At 46.9% G+C, this 23,614-nt stretch overlaps 1 protein-coding gene across 5 annotated transcripts in view; it reads left to right on the top strand.

Moving 5' to 3' along the window:
* Positions 1-23,614, top strand: part of EXOC3L2 (exocyst complex component 3 like 2) — a 619,764-nt gene that overhangs the window by 355,022 nt on the left and 241,128 nt on the right. The window contains exon 1 of one of the 5 annotated variants that reach the window (XM_085625591.1): positions 8,263-8,435. The exons of the other annotated variants lie outside the window; for them this stretch is intronic. The gene's annotated coding sequence lies outside the window, so the exon portion shown is untranslated. Of the gene's footprint in view, positions 1-8,262; positions 8,436-23,614 lie in introns of those variants that run through there. 5 annotated transcript variants of the gene reach the window in all.

The raw sequence follows: 23,614 nt of genomic DNA, 5'->3' as shown, positions 1-23,614 counted from the left end.
TCTCTCTCTCTCTACCTCTCTCTCTCTCTCTCTCTCTACGTCTCTACACCTCTCTACCTCTCTCTACCTCTCTCTACCTCTACCTCTCTCTCTCTAAATCTCTCTAACTCTCTCTACCTCTACCTACCTCTCTCTCTACACCTTTCTACCTCTACACCTCTCTGCACCTGTCTCTACCTCTCTCTCTACCTCTCGCTACCTCTCTACCTCTCTCTCTACCTCTTGCTGCCTCTCTACCTCTCTCTTCCTCTCTACCTCTACCTCTCTACCTCTACCTCTCTCTACCTCTCTCTACCTTTCTACACCTCTCTCTACCTTTCTACACCTCTCTACCTTTCTACACCTCTCTACCTCTACCTCTCTACCTCTCTACCTCTCTACCTCTCTACCTCTCTACCTCTCTCTAACTCTCTACCTTTCTACACCTCTCTCTACCTTTCTACACCTCTCTACCTTTCTACACCTCTCTACGCCTCTCTACCTCTCTCTACCTTTCTACACCTCTCTACACCTCTCTCTCTACCTCTCTCTCTACCTCTCTACCTCTCTACCTCTCTCTACCTCTCTCTACCTCTCTCAAAGATGGCTGCAGCGTCTACATGCGATGCGGTGGACTAAGTGGCAGCCGTAGCCTGATAGCACTGCTTGGCCTTTTAAAAAAAACAAGCATTGGCATAGCTAATAGGTCTTCCCTTGTACATCAGCAAGATGTTTTCTCGTCCCCTTTACCCGTTTCTCCTCTGTTTGCCTCTGTTTCTCTGACCTGTCGGCTCACGATTCTCTAATTTCAATTCTCTTTCACGCATTTGTTTTTATTGTTGTCTGCTATTTGACTTTTTTCTCTGCCTCTGTGACCATCTTTCTCGTTCTATATCTCTCCCTTGTCTGTCTCCGTCTCTCGCTCTCACTTCAGATGCTCGCCTCTTTCTTTGTGCATCGCCTGTCTCCCCCCCCCATAAAGTTGGTATTAAAAATTGATATGTAGACCAGTCAGCAGGCTTTCAGTCACAGCCTTTGGTTCATGGTGCAATTATACTGGAAATTGTCGATTTCGTGTTTTAGACATTATCTGCCACGAAACAGCAATACTAAGGGGGTAAGGCTGTTGACAGGGTTAGAGTTTAACATATGCATGCTCTCGTTTAAAAAAAGAACTGAAAGCCCTGATGTTTATTATGCAAATGAGCTCAGAGCAGGCAGAACTTCACTGCAGTGTTCCCGTTTAGACATTATTTGGAAATCGTTTGAATACAGTCAGTGACTTCAAGAACCATGCAGTTAATTTATTTTGTTAATCAAAATCATTCATAGAAAGTGGCATACAAACATCATAGTATTCTACAAATGTCTAAACTAAAATCATAGATATGAAATTGGGGGAAGATTCAATATGGTGTAGCAGAGGCTGGAATCTGGACAAACTTTTTACAACATGTATTTTACCTCTGACACCATTGATCACACGATTTGTCTTGTCAGCTAGTCTATTTAATGACTGCGATTTAGAATCAATTTTTTCATTTACTTATCAATTTTTAACTGGACGAACACGACTCATTTTTGATACACTTATTGTATACATAAAACAGTGACATATATTTACATTTATACAGTGACTTCATAACATGTCAATATAACACTGCAAAGAGTTTGAAAGCAATCAAAAAACTATTTTGGCATAACAGTAATCAATTGTCCGATACTATTTGATTTTAGGAACTTGAGCCAATCGGCTCCTGTAGTTCTAGTTGCTATTGCGGTCCTGGGCAGAGTCGGGTATTTGTAACTGAAAAGGGTTCAACCAAGCAACCAGATTGTATTCATTCTATATGTTTGCTTGTATGGAAAAACTTGTGTCTTAGTTAGTCTCTCACAAAGGTGTTCACGATCTCTGCTTATTCGCCAACGCATTTCGACCTGTGTAACTGGGGACCTGTGTTGTGTTTGTGAGGTCGTCTTCAGGGCTGATGTGGGGTTGAAATCGGACTTCTATTCCTGTAATTACAAGAGTATCTATTTAGTTTTGGTGCTAAATTTGGGTGATTGTGCAAGCAACAAGTCATGTGTCAACTTACGCTCGCTCTGTGAAGAAGTAGCTTGTCTTCTTTGTCTTGCCGTTTTGTGTAGTATGCCGGCTCTCAGGAGATGGCTTGTCTTGTGTAAGTCTGGCTGGTTTCTTTTTTGGGGGACAAAAAGTGAAACAAGGTTGGTATCTCCACCCTACTATTGGCGCTGGTGCTATTGAATCATGGGCATCATGAATCACTGCATAAACTTTAGCTTGTGATAGTTTTTTGTGAACAGGTACAAGGTATAACAGCTGGTGCACTTTCATTAAGCTTCTTTCGTCATTTCGGTCACTCGTGGCTTAAGTCGATTCGAGGGGCTGTAAATGCTGTGCTTGAGCTTTCCGAGAGTGACTTCACCTCTTGGTCAGTGTTTGGGGCTCATGCGTGAAACGGTTTTCTAAAATTGCGCTTGGATGGCTTTAATAATATTGATAATAATTGGGCTGAAAATGCCTAGATTGACTGCTTGAGCATAGTTTAATGGCGCGTGCAAGGTAAGATTCCTGACCATACGCTAAGGCAATTTTTTCGTAGCGCGTATTTCTTTCTAGGGGCTCGTGTGGGCTTGCCATTTCGTACCTTTTGGATTGTTGGTTCTCTGATCGTCTTTGTTTGGTTGAACCCTTTTCAGTTACAAATACCCGACTCTGCCCAGGACCGCAATAGCAGCTAGAACTACAGGAGCCGATTGGCTCAAGTTCCTAAAATCAAATAGTATCGGACAATTGATTACTGTTATGCCAAAATAGTTTTTTGATTGCTTTCAAACTCTTTGCAGTGTTATTTTGACATGTTATGAAGTCACTGTATAAATGTAAATATATGTCACTGTTTTATGTATACAATAAGTGTATCAAAAATGAGTCGTGTTCGTCCAGTTAAAAATTGATAAGTAAATGAAAAAATTGATTCTAAATCGCAGTCATTAAATAGACTAGCTGACAAGACAAATCGTGTGATCAATGGTGTCAGAGGTAAAATACATGTTGTATAAACTAAAATCATAACATTCATAGGAATGATAATATACATAAAAAAGTAAACAATGTTGTGACGTGACTATGTGCTATTCGACGCGCGTTTCGGCGTGAGGTACGCCTTCGTCAGGAGAAACTCACAATTCCTGTGCTCCAGAGTAGAGCTACTGGAAATCAGAAGACTGTAGGTGTCCTCAAGGGATAAATGCCTAGACGGTGTTGTGTTGATCCAACCGTAAGTACTGCAACATGTGAGTTGATACGTAACAATGCTTCATAAACGGGGCTTATTGATGAGTTGGAAGACTGTCAAATCTCATGGGATGAGAGATCCTATCTAATAGACAACTATTTGCAGTCGCTTGAATGGCGAACTTGTCTCATACGATTTATGAGTTTCTACAAAAATCGATATAACCTCAGTAGAAATGCTCTTTGTGCAATGGCAATCTCATATGAATTCCATGGCAGGATAGCCCTTGATGGCAAGATAAAGATCAAAACAACACCGTCTAGGCATTTATCCCTTGAGGACACCTACAGTCTTCTGATCTCCAGTAGCTCTACTCTGGAGCACAGGAATTGTGACTTTCTCCTGACGAAGGCATACCTCACGCCGAAACGCGCGTCGAATAGCACATAGTCACGTCACAACATTGTTTACTTTTTTATGTATATTATCATTCCTATGAATGTTATGATTTTAGTTTAGACATTTGTAGAATACTATGATGTTTGTATGCCACTTTCTATGAATGATTTTAATTAACAAAATAAACACATATATATTTTTATGGTCATTGTTGTTTTTAGTTTTCTCTTATTGACCCTGTGACACGCATTTAGCTTTATCTTTTATGATTGCCTAGGTTGTTATTTTTCAAATATATTTTACCCTGTCCTAGGAATTGGACCTATCAGGGGGTCCTTGTTTTATTCGCACATTGTAAATGACAATGCCTTTTGTTTATCTGTTTTAAAAACAACACATAAATAAAAGGCATTGTAATGTACAATGCCACTAGCTCAAACGCTCGTAAATGCGAGACCTATTGCATTGCAAATGCTTATTATGATCTGTTATTGTGTATTTTCAATTAATTGTATCTCTTACTTTGCCTCAGATGCTGCAGGAAGTTGATGGAGGGGTAACGGGCGTAGAAGTAGCACATTGCTAAGCTAACACACTTTGTTTTAGTTGTTTATATTGCACTGAAATTATGTTTTTATTCTATTTGTATTAATGTTTTAATTGTATTTTGCTCTTTCATGATTTTTATCCAACGATCGAATAAAGATATTTGACTTGACTTGGGTATGTATGTTGTACCTACTGTCTCCAGGTTTTCTAAGAAGTGCATGGATTGTGTTTTAGGCCACCAATTGGTCTATCCTGGGATTTGTTGTTCCCTCCATGAGCTGGGGCGCTAGGCAGTGTGCTGCCTTTTCTTTGCTTCTTCTCTGAGCGGTTCTGAAGCTTAGATGGGTTCCAGGTCACATCATTAACAGTTTTGCGCTCTGTGGTTTGGCTGTCTCTCTGATGGTTCCAGAGTTGTATCCGAGGTCACTGATTGGTGTCTGTGTTCTGCCATGCACCATGAGCCCAGGTTAAATAATGCACACAACGCTATTTACAGGCATTTTGTTTTGGTCTAGCCAGTGCCGAGTTTATTTTCATAATAATAATATTAACCATTGGTCCGTAGGCAGTACCTTGTTTTCTGTGGTTGCTGAATTATACTTGCTTTCGGCTCACTCAGTCTCGTGTCGCTTGGCTGAGCCGAGTTTTGTCAACCCTTCTGAGCTGTAGGCCATGCGGCGGTATCACAGCTTGTGCCACATTACCATTAAAGGCGCCAGATTCCGTTGTAAGTCACAAGTTGATGCCCAAATTGTGGCCTCCGTCCTGGATGATTGATCTGCGATACATCCGTTGTGATCTACCCCTGTGTTCTTCTGGTTCTCTGAGAGGTGCCCAGTTTGTGCCTTGTCTTCCTTGTCCTTGTTTTGCAGCCCCTACCCTGGTTCATTTGGGAGAGGAGAGGAGAGGAGTTGGCCTAACGGCTAGGGCGCTCGACCTCAGACCTGGGGAACTGGGTTCTAGTCTTGGTAATGACGCTGAACTTCCTGTGATTCTGGGCAAATCACTTAATCTTCCTGTGCGTAACAAAGAATGAATGTGTGTCCTCATGTAACGTAACTGATGCTATGTAAAGCGCTCTGATTGGATTCGGGTCAAGTTCGTGCTGTATAAAACTCTGCAAAAAATAAAAATTGTCTTTACTCACTAGTGGTAGGGTTTTGTCATGGGTCACGAGAACCTGCGCAGGCGGTGCCCAATCCTGAGTCCTTGTGCGGTACTTGACCAGCATCCTAGGTCAGTGAACATTATCTGTGTTGTACTGTACCTGAATCAGTATCCTGAGTCAGCGAACATTATCTGTGCTGTACTGTACCAGTATCCTGGGTTAGTGAACATTATCTGTGTTGTACTGTACCTGAATCAGTATCCTGAGTCAGTGAACATTATCTGTGCTGTACTGTACCTGAATCAGTATCCTGGGTCAGTGAACATTATCTGTGCTGTACTGTACCTGAATCAGTATCCTGAGTCAGTGAACATTATCTGTGCTGTACTGTACCTGAATCAGTATCCTGAGTCAGTGAACATTATCTGTGCTGTACTGTACCTGAATCAGTATCTTGGGTCAGTGAACATTATCTGTGCTGTACTGTACCTGAATCAGTATCCTGGGTCAGTGAACATTATCTGTGTTGTACTTTACCTGAATCAGTATCCTGGGTTAGTGAACATATCTGTGCTGTGCTGTACCTGAATCAGTATCCTGGGTCAGTGAACATGATCTGTGCTGTACTGTACCTGAATCAGTATCCTGGGTCAGTGAACATTATCTGTGCTGTACTGTACCTGAATCACTATCCTGGGTCAGTAAACATTATCTGTGTTGTACTTTACCTGAATCAGTATCCTGGGTTAGTGAACATATCTTTGCTGTGCTGTACCTGAATCAGTATCCTGGGTCAGTGAACATTATCTGTGCTGTACTGTACCTGAATCAGTATCCTGGGTCAGTGAACATTATCTGTGCTGTACTGTACCTGAATCACTATCCTGGGTTAGTGAACATATCTGTGCTGTGCTGTACCTGAATCAGTATCCTGGGTCAGTGAACATTATCTGTGCTGTACTGTACCTGAATCAGTATCCTGGGTCAGTGAACATTATCTGTGCTGTACTGTACCTGAATCACTATCCTGGGTCAGTGAACATTATCTGTGCTGTGCTGTACCTGAATCGCTATCCTGGGTCAGTGAACATTATCTATGTTGTACTGTACCTGAATCAGTATCCTGGGTCAGTGAACATTATCTGTGCTGTACCTGAATCAGTATCCTGGGTCAGTGAACATTATCTGTGTTGTACTGTACCTGAATCACTATAACATAACATAACATAACATAACATGTGTATTTGTAAAGCGCACGTTCACCCCAGCAACGGGGCATCTTGGCGCCGAATAACAGATGTATATTGTTACCCAACTCAATGGTACTCATTTTATCGACCACAAATGGATGAAAGGCTGAGTGGACCTGCCGGCATTTGAACCTGTGACCATGAGGTCGAACACAGGCCCCTACAGTGGATGCATTAGTCCACTGAGCCACCAGACCCGGCGTCAGTGAACATTATCTGTGCTGTGCTGTACCTGAATCAGTATCCTGAGTCAGTGAACATTATCTGTGCTGTACTGTACCTGAATCACTATCCTGGGTCAGTGAACATTATCTATGCTGTACTGTACCTGAATCAGTATCCTGTGTCAGTGAACATTATCTGTGTTGTACTGTACCTGAATCAGTATCCTGGGTCAGTGAACATTATCTGTGCTGTACTGTACCTGAATCACTATGCTGGGTCAGTGAACATTATCTGTGTTGTACTGTACCTGAATCAGTATCCTGGGTCAGTGAACATTATCTGTGTTGTACTGTACCTGAATCAATATCCTGGGTCAGTGAACATTATCTGTGCTGTGCTGTACCTGAATCAGTATCCTGGGTCAGTGAACATTATCTGTGTTGTACTGTACCTGAATCACTATCATAGGTCAGTGAACATTATCTGTGTTGTACTGAACCTGAATCAGTATCCTGGGTCAGTGAACATTATCTGTGCTGTGCTGTACCTGAATCAGTATCCTGGGTCAGTGAACATTATCTGTGCTGTGCTGTACCTGAATCAGTATCTTGGGTCAGTGAACATTATCTGTGCTGTACTGTACCTGAATCACTATCCTGGGTCAGTGAACATTATCTGTGCTGTACTGTACCTGAATCACTATCCTGGGTCAGTGAACATTATCTGTGCTGTACTGTACCTGAATCAGTATCTTGGGTCAGTGAACATTATCTGTGCTGTACTGTACCTGAATCACTATCCTGGGTCAGTGAACATTATCTGTGTTGTACTGTACCTGAATCACTATCCTGGGTCAGCGAACATTATCTGTGCTGTGCTGTACCTGAATCAGTATCCTGGGTCAGTGAACATTATCTGTGTTGTACTGTACCTGAATCACTATCCTGGGTCAGCGAACATTATCTGTGCTGTACTGTACCTGAATCAGTATCCTGTGTCAGTGAACATTATCTGTGTTGTACTGTACCTGAATCACTATCCTGGGTCAGTGAACATTATCTGTGCTGTACTGTACCTGAATCAGTATCCTGGGTCAGTGAACATTATCTGTGTTGTGCTGTACCTCAATCAGTATCCTGGGTCAGTGAACATTATCTGTGCTGTACCTGAATCAGCTGTTGGGTGCTCGGTACTCGCATCATGTTTCGGTTCACTGCTGCTGGCCGTCGGGTTGTATCAGTCAGTGACACGTGTGTACTGTGTACTAGGTTAACCGAAGATAACCGGTCTGTGTTTTTTGTTCGTGCACGGGTTCAGCCCATCCTAGTCATTGGGTGGTACCTGGCCTGTGTCCGGGGTCAGTGGGCTCTCCTCTTGACCCATCGGGCCAGGAAGGGCACCGCAGAGGCCCACCCTTCCGAGGAAGATATATTTGTCGCCTTCTTGCTGGAACCTGTCCAGCCGCCAAACAGGATGGACGGACAAGCCGAGAGCAGCGAGACTTTCAGGAAACCCATGTCACGCCGTGTGTTCGCATTCAGAGGAAAAAGACTCACTTCTGATGTTTATCAGGCGCTGGGGAGAGGAGGAGAACGCGGCTGCCTCCTCACTCCCCTTCAGCCTGCCGCCGCGGAGGGACGCGCTGCGGACATGTAGCCGGGCACTGGCGTCTCCATAGATGAAGTAACAGTTCGGCCAACGCGAGGACGCGCTGCGTGCAGGCGGGTAAGATAGCCGAGTGGGTTATGGCTCCTGCTTCATAGACCGTGCGGAATTTATTCGGGATAGACAATAATTCTCATTCAATGGCGGATACAATAGGCCCATGGAGATGGAAAATGATAGCAACATGACCTCTACAGTTATACTATGCTATGTTACGCAATGATATATTTGTAAAGCGCACTGTCACTGGGAAGTTTATCCCGACGTTGTAGGTATCCTACATTATTGGGGCACTGCAAAACTGGCAGCAAGCGCTTTGTAAAATAAAACGTATTCATATTATGTTGGGTGGTTTTCTGGCACTTGTTTCCCAGTGCTTGGCTCCTTTGCCGTGTAGTGCTCCGAATATACGGACCCATCTTCTGAGCTGTCATTTGCAGAGAGGAGCGCCGTTCTGTATTTCAGCGCCTTCAGAATTTACCAGAACAGATAAGAGGTGTCCTCAAGATGTCTGTAGTGTCCCTGTGCTCGTGTCAGGCGATGCGCGTGGGGCCTGCAACGCGCGTGGCGCACAAAGACTCTGGGACACTGGTGCTGGTTATGCTGCCGTCTCCGCAGCACGGGGCTTGACTGCCGCCGCATCCGCGTGACGTCACATTTATTGTAGTACGTACAACAACGTGCCCTGACGCGCACACCATCGCGTGTCACGTCAGGGCCTGGTATCGCGACATTACATTCCTCCCCAACACACAAAACAAAATTACAATATTCCCCAGAACAGTCCGTAATCACACTATTCAACACGGACGGCAGGTCACGCATTGTCCACCTTTTGGCAGTTCAAACAGGCTCATATATAAACATGAACAGTCTTACTTTACGTAGTCTCGCAGCCGGCAGGAAGGCGCTGGGTGCGGCCTCAGGTCATATCGCATTCCACCACGCTCACCGGCAGCGTCTTGATCTCCACTCACAAAGTCACTCTCAGCTCCGGTCTCTCCGGCCTCAGGTACGCCTGCGACTCCAGGCGGCAGGGTCTCTGGCCGGGGCGGCATGGTGACATGCCCTGAACTGGTGAGCTCTACCCTGTCACTCACGGGGCTCTCGGGTCCTGAAAACCCTTCTTCTCGCGGCATGTCTCTTAAATCTCTGCCTTGTCGTTGCATCTCCCTGTCCTGTCGTTGTTCCTCCCCTCCGGAGGGCACAGGAATCCGCTTGAAGAAAGAGACGTTCCGCGTTATCTTTTCAGCGCCCTTCCGGGCCGTCACACACGTGCCTCTCACTTTCTCCACCCTCCAGGGCTGACGTTCAAAGTTCAAACGAAACTTGCCCCCTGGCACTCTGTTCCGGATCAGTACATAGTCACCTGGGGCTATCGGTGAGGACACAGCCCTCCTCCGGGCATCGGTTTGGGCAAACGCTCCGCGTCGATGCGCATCAATGGCACTGTCATTGGGAGTTTCGGGCTGCCAATCTGGGTGATGCGGTATGGAATCGGTGACCACCCGCCCCATTAGCAAGTGCGCGGGAGCCACTCCCGTGATGGAGTGGGGCGTCTGACGATAGCTCCGGAGGAACGTGAAAATGGCAAGCTCTACAGACTGGCCCTTTTCGTGGGCTATTCGAATGACTTTGTTGAGAGTCCTCATGAAGCGTTCTGCTTCTCCATTCGCTTGAGGCCATCGTGGAGTGATCCGCCGATGGTGAATTCCGAGCGCTTGGAGGTATGCCGCGAAGTCTTGACTCTGAAATGGTGACCCATTGTCGGTCCTGATTTCCTTGACAATGCCATGTGTGGCCATGATCTTCTCGAGCTTCGGGATTACTTCCTGGGCACTCAGAGCGGTCAGTATCTCAACCTCCGGATACTTGGAGTGATCGTCTATGGCCACCAAGGTGTGCCTTCCGTCAGGCAGGCTGCCGAAGTCAACGCTTATCTTCGACCAGGGCTTCCTGGGGCGAGGCTCCATCACTACCGGGGCAGGCCGTGGCACTTCACCAGACAGTTGACACGCCTGGCACTCGCGAACTGTCGCCTCCACGAGGTCGTCCATGAGAGGGAACCATACTTTGGTTCGGAGCCGTGACTTGGTCTTGACCATGCCTTGGTGACCGATGTGGGCGAGATCCACCACTCTCTGAGTGAGGGACGTCGGGATTACCAGCCGGTGGCCTCTCAGCAGGCAACCAGTCTCGTCTTCCGTTAATTCTGTCCTCACGTGGTATAGGCTTTCCATGATCTGCTTGGCCTGAGGCGTCAGACTCTTCCACTCCTCTCGGGCGCGGGTCCAGCTGTTGTCCCGGACCGCCATTCTCGCCCTCTGCAGGCACTCGTCTTCGCGGGTGGCCTGGGACAGGCTTGTCATGGACACTGGCCGGGGGCACGACCGCGCCGTGACGCACCGGACATACTCCTCCGTTTCTGCCGCCTCTTGTGCTTCTCTTGGAGTGGCTGTTCGGGGGTGACGAGAGAGGTAGTCTGCCGGGTTGCGCGCCCCCGGCTGATACTCAATCTTGCAGTTGTAGTCCTGCAGTTGCAACATCCACTTTTCTATCCGTGGTGGCGGCTTCGTCGAGGTTCCTGCAAACAGGGATACCAGTGGCTTATGGTCGGTGGTCACGACGAATGGTTTGCCATAGACATACAAGTGGAAGTGGCGACACCCCCAGTGAATGGCGATCGCCTCCTTTTCTATTTGAGAATACCTCTGCTCCGTCTCAGTGAGTGATCGGCTTGCGAAGGCCACCGGGGCCCACTCCTCAGCGTCCGTCTTCCTCTGCAGCAGGACTGCTCCTAGCCCAACCGGACCAGCATCCACGGCAATTTGTGTCAGCTTGGCCGGGTCGAAGAAGGCCAGCGTCGTAGCTTCTGAGAGTGCATGTTTGACTTCCTCAAATGCTCTGCTCTGGTCCATGTTCCACGTCCACGGGGTTGAGTCTTTCGTGAGCTCTCTCAGCGGCGCTGTGAGGTTTGCTAGATCCTTGATGAACCTGCCACAGTAATTCACCATGCCTAGAAAACTTCTCACCTCTGTGACATTGGCGGGAGCAGCTGCTTCCTTGATGTCTCTGACCTTGTCCGGATCGGGGTTTACCCCATCAGCTGAGAATGTGTAGCCGAAGAACTGGATCTTTCGGCATAAGAACTCACACTTCTCCCGGTGCAGCGTGAGGCCTGCGTCTCGTATGCGTCGTAGCACTTGCACCAGTCTCTCGTTGTGTTCCGCTATCGTCGTGGCGTGTATCATGATGTCATCGCTGACATTGAGCGCCCCGGGGATCCCCGCGATCAGTTCCTGGATCACATTCTGGAACACCTCCGCAGCGCTCGAGACTCCGAAGCTCAGCCTCGTGTACCGCCTCAGACCTACGTGCGTGGAGAATGTCGTTATGTTCCGTGACGCCTCATCCAGGACTAGTTGATGATACCCTGAGCGGAGGTCCAACTTTGAGAACCACTTGGCGCCGGCCATTTCACCAACGATATCATCGATCGTGGGGGTGATATGTCGCTCCCTTTTGATGGCCACGTTCGGGAGTCTCATGTCCACACATATCCGGACAGCGCCTGGCTGCTTGGGTTTCTTCGCCACCACAATCGGTGACACCCACGGGGTCGGTCCGGACACCTTCTCGATGATCCCCGCCGCTTCCAGCTTCTTCAGTTCCGCTTCCACGAGTGGCCTGAGGTGGAAGGCTATGCGGCGATGTCGGAGGGCTATCGGCTGGACCGTGGGATCGATGTGTAGGTGGACTTCTTTCCCCCGGAACTTGCCTATTCCCTGAAAGATGTCCTCAAATTCCTCCAGAGTGCGCTGTACTGACTCCTGGTGTACCCCGAACGCGAAGGTCACCACTCCCAGGTCTTCCGCCGCTCGACAGCCCAGGAGCATGCCTTGTCCGTCTTCGGTGACATAGACGTTCGATGTGATAGATCGGGTCCCATGGGATATCACCGTTCTAAACTTTCCCCGCACCTTCAACGGTTCTTCCTGTCCATAGGCGAATACTGTGATGGTCGAGGGCTGTAATGGGGGCTGAGGGCACATGGTCTTGTGCATGGCAGCGGCCATGATGTTGATGCTGGCTCCTGTGTCTACCACTGTTGTGACTTCTTCTGACCCTATCCGGATGCTGCACTGCGGTAGCCTCCTGGTTCGGCGGGCTGCCGTGCCTATCATGTGCACCCGGTGTATGACCTTTTCCTCCTCTTCGTCGTCATCCATGTCGCTGGCCCCTGGGCCTCCTTCCTCGACCGTGTGCACAGCCTGGCGGGGCTTACGAAAACCCTTCGAACGGCACACTTTCTCAAAGTGATTGAAGCGTCCACACCCTCTGCATTTGGTCCCTCTCGCTGGGCACTCTGCCGGGGCGTGGGGTGAGCCACCACAGTACCCACAGGACTTCTGTTGTTCTGGAACAGCCGGGGCTTGCTTTCGTCGGGGCCACCTCTGTTTCGGCTTGACCGCCACGGCATTGACCGGCTCGGCCTTCACTGGCACTTGCAGTGCCGCCTCCATGTGCGCGGCGCGCGCCTTGGATAGCTCTTTCGTTCGGCCCATCGTCAGGATGTCCGCTAGAGACTTCCCGGATTCCTCCAAGATCCTCTCCCTAAGCTTGGCGGACGCACATCCTTGAATTATCTGGCCTCGTATCTCTTCCGCCTCGTCTCGAAACCCACAGGTGGCCGCTAAGTTCTTGAGACGAGCGTGGAACTTGTCGAGCGACTCCTCCGGCGCCTGGCGCGCCTGGCGAAATATGAACCGTTCATAGTCCCGATTTGCCATCGGTTCAAAGTGCTCGTTGAGAGCGGCTATGAGCGTCGTGTGCGTCTTGGGGGTGACCTCCGTGAGAGTCTTCACTATGTTGTGAATTTCTTTCCCACCTAGGTGAATTATCATGGCGCGCTTTTGATCTCTGTGGACCTTCGTGGCCTCGAAGAAAATGCGCACCCGGTCCTCCCAGTCTCTCCACCGGGCCGCTACCGTCGATGGGGCCCCCTCGACGGAGAATGGCTCTATTGGCGGGATTGTCGCCATGGTGCGCGCACGTGGCTTGCGCGGGCTTGAACCTCCTTCTTTCAGGCGCCGGCCCGCTGGGCGAGACCTTCTGACGCACGTGTGTGTGCGGCGCGATGCGAGACCTTGCTTCCCTTGGGCCGTTCAGGCTCCCCTGGGCGAGACCTTTTGGCCTGTGTTAGGCTAACTTTAGGCGAGACCTCTTCTCCCTTGGCCTGTCCTTCGTTCCCAGGGTCCCCAGGGATCCGTGTGTGTGAGTGGGCCAGCCCCTCCCTTATGCCGTCTGATTTTGGAGAGTCTACGGGAGTCCAGGGGATGCTTGACCCTACCTTCACAGGCCTCCGATGGTCCCGGTGACACCGTGTGCCTTCCCTGGGTGATCGCGTGGCAAAGAGGCGGGGCACCGAGGCCGCGGCGTGCTCTCCGGGTCAGGAGGTCAGGGCACGTGACGTTGTTGAAGCGCGCTGGGCGCCGATAGCAGAGCCGGCCCCAGCGCAAACAGGCAGGCACACCGAGATGCTTTCTGTGTGTGTTCACAGTATGGGGGCCTCCAGCGCGCTCCGGCGGGGCACGAGCACCGCAACGAGGACCGTTAGCGGCCGCCACTCCAACCGGACGCGCCGAGGCTGCGCAGGGGCACGATCGCACCCTCGTCGCCAATTTGTAGTGTCCCTGTGCTCGTGTCAGGCGATGCGCGTGGGGCCTGCAACGCGCGTGGCGCACAAAGACTCTGGGACACTGGTGCTGGTTATGCTGCCGTCTCCGCAGCACGGGGCTTGACTGCCGCCGCATCCGCGTGACGTCACATTTATTGTAGTACGTACAACAACGTGCCCTGACGCGCACACCATCGCGTGTCACGTCAGGGCCTGGTATCGCGACATTACAGATGTCCAATCCCATAGCTCTGCCCAGACTATGCAGAGTCGTTCAAGAGGAGGGGGGGGGGGGGGGGGGAGGGGGTCGAAGGGGCAAAAAATGTATGTTTTTGACACGGTTGAACCTTTCAAGAGGTACAGAGTCAGCGTTATTCAATGCGAGTCTCCTTGAAAGGAACATGTTTGATGAACGTGCGTGCAGCGGTAATTTAAGCGAACGTCTCAGACGTGATAGTATATATGTATGTATGAATTGTATATATAGTTGACGGCCTTTATCAATGTGGCACTGTCATGTTTGAATTCATACGTTTGCAGTAGAAACAACGAGCGCGCGAGGGGTGCGTATACTCTGCCACGGAGTGTAGTTAAGAGGTACTCAGCAATCATTATCGTCTTCGCGACGGTCACGTGCACTCGGGCTCTGGCTGCTGGGTTTGGGTGCGGAATGAGGGGTGTGATTAGCGGTGTCACTGCGTTGGAAGGCGAAGGCTATTGGCACCAGATTGGTGGTGTTGAAGGGCCTAGTAGGCAAGGATGTTAAGCGAACAGGAGATGTAAGACCAATGAGTTGAGGGGAGGGGGCGGGGGGGGGGGGGGGCTTTTGTGTTTTAGCTAGTTCTTGAATGATAGCATTTGCTGTCATTTTTACTGGTGAGGGTATGGGTACTTATCCGGGGAAGTGGATAGGGGGCTTGGGACAAACAGTAACCGCACACCATACAAAGTGTAGCTTGCTATCAGTGTGGGTAAGCTCCTTAGCGCCCCCATAGGCGCTGTACGTGCTGTACACACGATACAATATGGTTCAATACAATAGAAACCCTCCAACCGTTTATTTTGTTACCTCCACGAAGACAGCGCTCAGCCAATCCAGTAAGTCTATTCCAGACCCATGTTCTATTTTTGCTGAGCTGTTCTCTATATTTTTGTGTAAATTGCTTTGGGAGCCAGGGGCTTAGCGAGCTATAGTGCAGCAGGTGCAGTGGCACAGGGGCCCCAGGTTAGCAAGAAGCCCACTTTCCTAAGCGTGGGAATTGGATGAGTGGGGAACATTTATCTCTCCCTGATTTTGGACTGTTGGGATGCAAGGAACAATACCCTCAGTCAAATTTTGGAGGGAAAACCGAGGATAAAACAGTGGCGACCATATGTATCCGAAGGCATGCTGCACATGGCATAATTCTTCTTGAAACACTGTAACCTGAGGAGCAAACTCTTGATTAGGGGGGAGGGCCGGGGAATCCATGACTTCTTTGTTTTGCTATTTATTGAATTGCTGTCCTTGTCATTGAGGGGACGAAACTCATTCTATTGTCAAGCAGTGAAATTAACATACAAGATAGTCCGGAAGCCCGCAGCCATCGCAATTGAATCTCCACATGCCAAAGCCATGTCTGCCTAGCCTTGATGCCATGATGCCTCTTAAATCTACATCTCGATATTGCCTACCTTTTTATCTCGCTCTTGCTGGGTATTTTTTTAAAGACTTTTTTCTGCCTTTGGCACTGTTTTCCCGTCTCTCTCCTTCTCTCCCACTTGTTGTGTTTTTGTTTTTCTTTCTTTGGATCAAGGTCTGTTCAGGAAAAATAAGCCTAGATCACCAAAAATGAGTGTTGGTGGACCCTGGTAAGCGCCGGGTTTGGGTTTCCACAAGACAGTTTGTGTCCCTCCCAACATATAATGTCTCCTACGCTCTTTCCCACTTCACCACAATTAGAGGCTTTGTACTATAAAAGTAGGGGGTGGGGCAGTTTTCTTCCTTTTATTAGGGCCCAGGGAGCCCTTACTCTGCCACTGTTGGGAACTGTTACAGGAGCTAGAAATTTAGCACAGACTGTCCTGTTGTTAAGGTGAGTGCGCAACTGGTGTGCAAAGCACAGCTTGAGTCCTTCATGCCTACTCCGCCTATTATGGTAAAATGATGTACTGAATGCGGCAATACTTACATTTAAGCTTGTATTTATCTACAGTGTTAAAAGACCAATTCTGTCGCGTTTACGATACAGAAATGTAATTATTTGTATTGCAAAAGAGGATGGGCTTGGTGGCTGCAATGAGGTTGTGGCGAGCTTGAATCCGTTCACCAGCGAGCATGTCGAATATGGAATAACTGGTGTCACATGTACACCTCCACAAGAGCTTTACACCTCATTGGCTAAAGGGTCCATAGTCAAGACATACAGCAATGTCTTCTCTAATGGTAACACTTTGCGTACATAGGGTCTGAGTTGTGGTGATTCATACAAAATTGTACTTTTGAAGAGTGTGGAAAAAATGTTTTTTTTCCCCAGTCCGTTAGCTAGACGTAAGCAACCCTTTTTCAACAAAATGAATTGTGAAAGATGTTTCTTGTTAACTTGTATGATAAGTCTTAAAGAAAGGCTTGGTCCTCCAGACTCAATGAGCTTTCTACGTCTCACCTACCAGATAGTGCAAGCTGTAGTGCTTAACTTGAGCCGCTAGGTTCCAGTGCTCGGCACTGCACTTAGGGTTTGATTATGAGTTTGGCTGTCTTCCTGTGGGCCTCCAAGCCAGCGCCCCACAGGAAGACAACTAAACCCGTGGTCAGACCACCCGCCGGATTACGAGTTTAATCTTGGCAGGGGGACAATGCCGCGGCAGCCACATGACTGTGCCTTTCCAAGATTCAAAGGAGAGCCTTAGAAAGGCACCACTGTGGTAGTGCCGAAGCACATTACTGCACGGCAAGTAGCGCCTCATGCCGTGCATTTTTCACTTGCAGGAACAGGGGGTGCAGAAATATCATGTGGCTCCCTGTATGCACCCCCATGCACAGAGGCCTCACTGCCATCCATTCCATTATGGGCTCACCGCCATGGAAATGATGGCGATGAGGCAACTGGTAATATGCTTGCCGGTGCTGGAGAGGCCCCTCCAGCATATTGCAGCCTCTGATTGCTGCGCCCCTGCAGCAGGATCAAGGAAACCCGGCGGTTGCAATGGTCCAATGGCGGTCCAACCAACAAAGTTGTAAAACAGCGAGTGGACTGCCAGTCTGGCCGTCCACGGATATACGCCACAACTTCGTCAGTCTAGTGGATTGCCGTAGGCATAATCAGGCCCATCATTCTGAATACCGGATCTAATGACAGTCTACCTCAGGGTGGCGCGGTCTATTAAATTTTGAGATGAGCAGAAAGACTGTTTAATAATTAAATAGACATTAAAACTGAATAATATCTGCCAACAATGCCATTCTTATAGCCTCGGGTGGCCTGGAGTACTCAGAATTGTCACGCTTGTAGACGTGAGATAGTTGTTAGTTATGTTGTTACTAACACTGGCAGCACTGCAGGGGCAATGGGTGGTGCAAACTGCAGGGGCCAGTCTAGAAGGGCCTGGCGATTTTGACTAATCAAGCATTGACATGCTGTGTGGTTGGGAAAGATCTATTTTGGATTTACCAAGAATTTTTTTTGTAGGCTTTATTGTCACTCTCATTTGCTTGCTTCTTATTTAATGACTTGCCTTGCTCTTCTTGTGTTTGTCTCTCCCCTTGAACATATCCTCTTTACATTTTTTTTATTGGCTGACTGGTGTCCTTTACTCTTAGATCTTGCCTACCTGGTTGCGAAATACCTATTATGGGCTTACGAAGAACTCAGTTTGTTGGCTTTATTGTCACTCTCATTTGCTTGCTTCTCATTCAATTACTTTCCTTGCTTTTCTTGTGTTTGTCCATCACCTAGAGCATGATAATTCTACTATCCGTTTCACTGACTGAATTCTATCCTCCCACTGCTCTCTTTACGCGAACTACTTTTTTGCATGTTGGTTAAGCACTCAATGAGAATGCATGTGTTTTCCAGATGTCTTCCTCATGTTCTTTCCCTCTGCCTCATGTTGCTCTCTGCCATGTGTGCTGCTCTCTCACTTTTGTGTGCTTCTCCCCAAACTCTCCTGCCCGCACTCTTTTTCTCTCTTTCTCATGCGCTTGTCCCCACTGCCCACACTCTGTGTTGTTCACTGCACCATGTGTTTCTCCCTACACATTCATTGCTCTATCACTCGTGCTGCTTTTCCAATACTCATCCACACACTCCATTGCTCCCCCGTACCCCTAGTCTGATTTTATTATCAACTTTTCCATGCAAAATATATATTTCTTTACAAATTAAAGTACCATCCGCCATCCTGGACCGGTGCCTACAGAATGATGTGACACTGGCAGCAGAGGCCACGTCATCGTGCTGTTTTTTTTGTTTGGTTTATTTTTTTGCATATGCTGTGCAGCCTCAACAAAAATCATTATGCTATAGGTCCAAAAACGACGTTGCCAATGCTTGTTGCAGAAAGAGAGCATGCCAGGCATATCCCATGTCTGTCAATTGTTTGATTCAGAGGTGTGATTGCAGGAGTGCTAAGAGACACAATGTAGTGTGATTAACTCCCTGAGAGTTGTTGACCAAACTGTGTCTTCTGTTCCAATGAGGGTGTGTGCCAGATGTGTTTTCCGGCAATGGATCAACAGGTCACAGACTGGGAGAAACAAACATGTCTGACAAATGAATGAGCTGGGTTTAATTTGGAGGGCACTCCGGAGCATGCTCGTGGCATTGATGATAGGGGCACAGCAAACCTCTTATCTTTTGGGTTTTGTGCCAAAGCCACAGTAGGTTGATACCTCTGTTTCTATAAGGTACATTTGAAGCAATGGCAGTCATGGGTGGCTTGCAGCGCTGGAGAGCATCGAAGTATGCGGCATCGAGCGATGAAAAAGATTATCTGAACTCATCTACCCATGGATTATAACATTTCTAAATATGGCGCCAACCAATGTAGCTGGCTTCCTGTTCTGGAAATGTATTGTTAAACTTTTTTTTCTGCTTTACTTGATGCACCTGCAAGTTCCAGCCCAGCTGATCTTACAATGAAGGTTGAACAGTGGCTTGCCATATGTTTGGTGCAATAACATTTCAGCAGTGGTTAATTTGTAAACAAGCATTTGCAATGTAATCAGTCTCGCCTTTGGGACCTCATATTTATTTAGCTATGCAGCACATTAGCCTATGGGTGCTGAAACATCTACTGTTCTTTAACATGGAGGGAAAGTAAGCTCCAAACTGGGTGACACACCAGGTATGGGAACACATGTAGAGAAATGTTGCCTTTCAGGGGGAAACGGTATGGTCCAAAGCTCTGTTTTTAATATAAAATCAGGACCTTCATAGCACTGAAAATACAAGATTTGAAAAAAATAGTATTGTCTACGGGTGCTAGTGGAAGACAATTTCTATGGACTGGAACTTAGAGAATGCTAAAATGATTCTGGTACTTTACTGACTTCTGCTGGTCGTTTTCTATCAAGACAGTTAAATAGAGGCAGTTAAACAGAAACAAAGTCCCTAAGTGGAAGCATACAAGTCCTAGGGCTGATCTCCAGAGCCCACAAAGTACATACATATATAAGTATATACTAAAGTATATACAAGACGTCTTGAATGCTCGACCTAAAAAACGTAAGTGCCGGGGCTTTCGTCAGGAGGCCCATTTCTCCTGTTAGCGCCTGCTAAAACAAAGCCACCTACTCACTATGAAAGTGGGGAGAAGATGTGCGGTATTGGTCAGACTTCAGAGCTGGGGACCAAGATTCAAGTCTTGGTGTCGGCTTAACATCCTGTGAATCTGGGCAAATCACTTAATGTCCCCGCAAATTAATGTGTCCTTAACTTGTGGTCATGAAAAGCACCGGTGTTGATTAAGTGCCAGTGCTGAGCACCAGAAACCACCGTCTCAAATTAAACACTGCATTTCAGTGAGAAACGTTTCAATAGCAACGGTGAAGAGACATAGATCAAGGCGGGCAAAGTGCTTAGCATGGATTAGGCAAGGAACAGTTAGCATATAGATTTAGTTGTGCCATTTGTAAGAACGTTGTTATACCACCAATGTAATTTAAACTTTAATTAAGAGGTATTCCCGGAGCGGCTGATTTGTCGATGACCAGCTTACATTCCTACTTCTACTATCAAACATTGTGAGTCCCAGTATATTTATTTCTCAACCATTTGACTGATGTAATTGCACACCCTAGACTATCATCTGCCAAAGCCATATCATTAATTCATTAACCCAATCTTAAACTCTGTTGATTCTTGTTAGACCTGTCATTTTTGCAGGGTTATCCCCAAATATTTTGCTTCCTTCCTCTCATTTTTTTTGACCTGTTTTTGTTGGCTTTAGGACCTGCCACTGCAGTGTCTGTGCATGTACTTTTAAAATGCCATGTCGACTTGGCAAGTTCACCCACTTGCCAGGCCTATACCTTCCCTTTTAATTCATGAAAGGAACCCATAAGATAGGCCCAAGTTAGCCACAATGGGCAGGGTGCAGTCTACTTAGAAGGTAGTACATGTAGTGGTGTGTTTTTACATGTCCTAATAGTGAAATACTGTGCATGTCGATTTTCACTATTACAAGGCTATCTCTTCCATAGGTTTACATAGGGTCTTCCTGAAAACACATTTCCAGTGCAGATTCCCATTGGAAGATGAGAGGAAGTTAGAGTTTGGATTGTCTGAACTCACAATTTTAAACTACATCTTTTAGCGAAGATGGGTTTTAAATTGTGACTGAAAATGTCAGTTTTCGAAAGTGGACATTTTATTACTTTCCCATCCTGTACCTCTGCCTGCCTGTGGAATCAACATCTTGTTGAGACTGACAGTTGGGTTGTTTGTGTATTCACTCTAGACAGTCACACAAAGGGAATTGAGGTGTGCCCTGCATATCCTGACGGCCCATCACCAGACTCATGGGCCTTCCTGAGCAAGACTGGTGGGAGGAGATGTCACATACACCTGGATAGGGCTGTGCCTGGCCTCTCACAAAGCTGTCGCCACCCCCTGGAGTGTGTCTGGAGCCAGGACCAGCAGAACACAAACTTTTGCACTAGAAAGACAATCATTTGAAGAATGCATACTTCAAAGGCCAAAAGGGGTATAAGCATTGGACCTAAAACCATAGACGTTTAGAATACTCTGGCTTAAGGACTATGCCAAGAAGAAGAGCGGAAAACACTGTCAGGAGAGACTACCTCTTCGCTTCGTGCTTTGCTATGTTGTCCTGCTGTATGCTGCTTCTGTCTTGGGCTGTGAAAGGACTTGGCTGAACTTTCTTGATCCTGCTGTTTAAGTTTCTGCAAGGGCTTGAGGTAGAGCCTGCCTCCTGTTGGAAATCTCAGGCACATCAAAAACGTCAACGTCATCTGCTTACCAGCACTGGGAACTGCATGTTCGTGCTGCAACAGAAGAAAAAGGTAACACCGACGCCATCCCCAATGACCTGACATCACATCACGAAGCATAGCCCCGATTCCCAATGCAACCCTGGTCTCACCCACGCCACCGCCTGATGCTGTCATCGAGCCGCTGCTTTCACATGACCTGTGGGCACTGCATAACGCATCCAGTGGCGGCTCGCTGAGGGAGTGCTGCAGGGTGGTGAGTGGGGCGGGCGGTTGAGGGGCAGGGTGGGGGTTTGTAAACTCTGATATGCAAATAATATCAGACCCAGGATGCGTCATGCCATATGAGATGATAACATCATCGTAAACCAAATTTAATCCACTGTTCACCACTTTAAATTCATGTTTTCATTTTATTGTTCGTTTGTTGAATTTTCCGAAACAAGGTGATTTCAATTTTCAAGTGCATGTATAATGCCCAATCGCCTTTAATACAGCATGTTAAAATCCCGTGTTTCAAGAGTAAATGCAAATGTTTAACCCAATGCTTTTCAAGCCACTACGGCCCTTCGTCAGGGGTTCTATTCTGTGAAGTTAATATCAAAAAAATTGCCATTAACATAATGTGCTTCTCTACACACGTCAATATAAATCACTGAGTTATTTACAACGCTCCATTGTCCACCAAGCTAGCCCTCCCGTAAACAACGCTTTCCCTCTATAAGCGTACAAAAACACTATCAAAATATGCTACCGAATGGGTTTAACCCATTATATCATTCTTACTTATTACGGTTGTAATAACAATCTGCAATTTCTCCATTAATAATCTTCATTAAACTAAAGCTCTGGGCTTTGTATACATTTAACTATGGTTCTTAACTATCGCGTATAAAATATTTTATCGTACCTTTATTCACTGGTCAACTACAAACATAACGTTCTCAACTTCCCTTCCAAAATGTTGTTCCTTTCATTCTCCCACTTAAACTCATGGTTTTAAACTCCTTAACCACACCAACATAATTGCCCTTACGTGACCGTTCACATCTACATGATATTCAAAAAAATACAACTCCCATAAGCCACCTTTTCAGCTTCTTCGTTCCACTCTCAACTTGCACATGTCATTATCAAACCACCTTCAGTAACTGAAAATAGGATGATATTTTAATACCTTGTGTATTCACGCAGTTTTCTATCAAAACTGGAAGTGTTTCAAAACAGAGGAAGCACACCAACACCTAGCAGTGTATACAAATCATAGAACAATTATATGGAGTGTGGCACTGCAAGAAAACACACGATTCCTCTGCAAATAAATCTGAAGTAGTAAATCCGAGTCAACGAGTGGGAAGGGGGCGTTTCCAAAGCGTGATGTGCCATTGAAATTTTGGAATGCCAGCAAACTTATACATTTGTGGGCATTGCTAAACTCCCCTCTAAGCCCTTTAAACACTGGAAATGGTCAGCGTTTTTAATCCATTCCAAGTACTGTAGTAAATCCACTTCCAGGATGGAAAGGGAATAGATCATTCCAAGTTTTACGAGGGGGTAGGAGATAAAAAGTGCATTTGCACTGAAACAGTTATTCTGTGTGGAGTTCTCCCCAATGAAGAATTCTAGACTTTTAGGGATTTGACCCTTTAGGAATAGTCACTGCCAGAAGTACACCATGAGGCTGAGGAAGCTTTTCAGACATGTTGAGGGACTGTTTGTGAAAAGTACACTCAAGCAGAGATGCAATTCGTCTCTCATACTTATACAAGTTTTTGTGACTATAGTCCAAAATGTTTACTCGCATTTGAAGAACTTCCATTAACATGGGCTCTGAACCAAACCTAAAAAAAATATGTAAAATTGCAGTGTTTACAAAAACAGAGTTGCTATACTATATCTTTTTTATATATCAAAAATTGTAACAATATTATCAAACATGACATTTCTTGAATGGACACTTCAATTAGATAATTGCAGAACAGATCACCTAGGGACCTATTGATTCTTCTCCTGACTCAACTAAATCTATCCTTTGGTACTCCTTTTAGTCCAACAACTTTGAGTGGTGATGCAGAAATCTTGATATTTGTTGCAAAAACCGTCTGGACGTCTTGCCTTGTTTTCAGTTTG

This window comes from Triturus cristatus, chromosome 9, assembly GCF_964204655.1.
Source record: "Triturus cristatus chromosome 9, aTriCri1.1, whole genome shotgun sequence".
NCBI classification, from domain to species: domain Eukaryota; kingdom Metazoa; phylum Chordata; class Amphibia; order Caudata; family Salamandridae; genus Triturus; species Triturus cristatus.
Note: the sequence above shows the minus strand (reverse complement) of the source record. Positions and strands in the feature narration are given on the sequence as shown.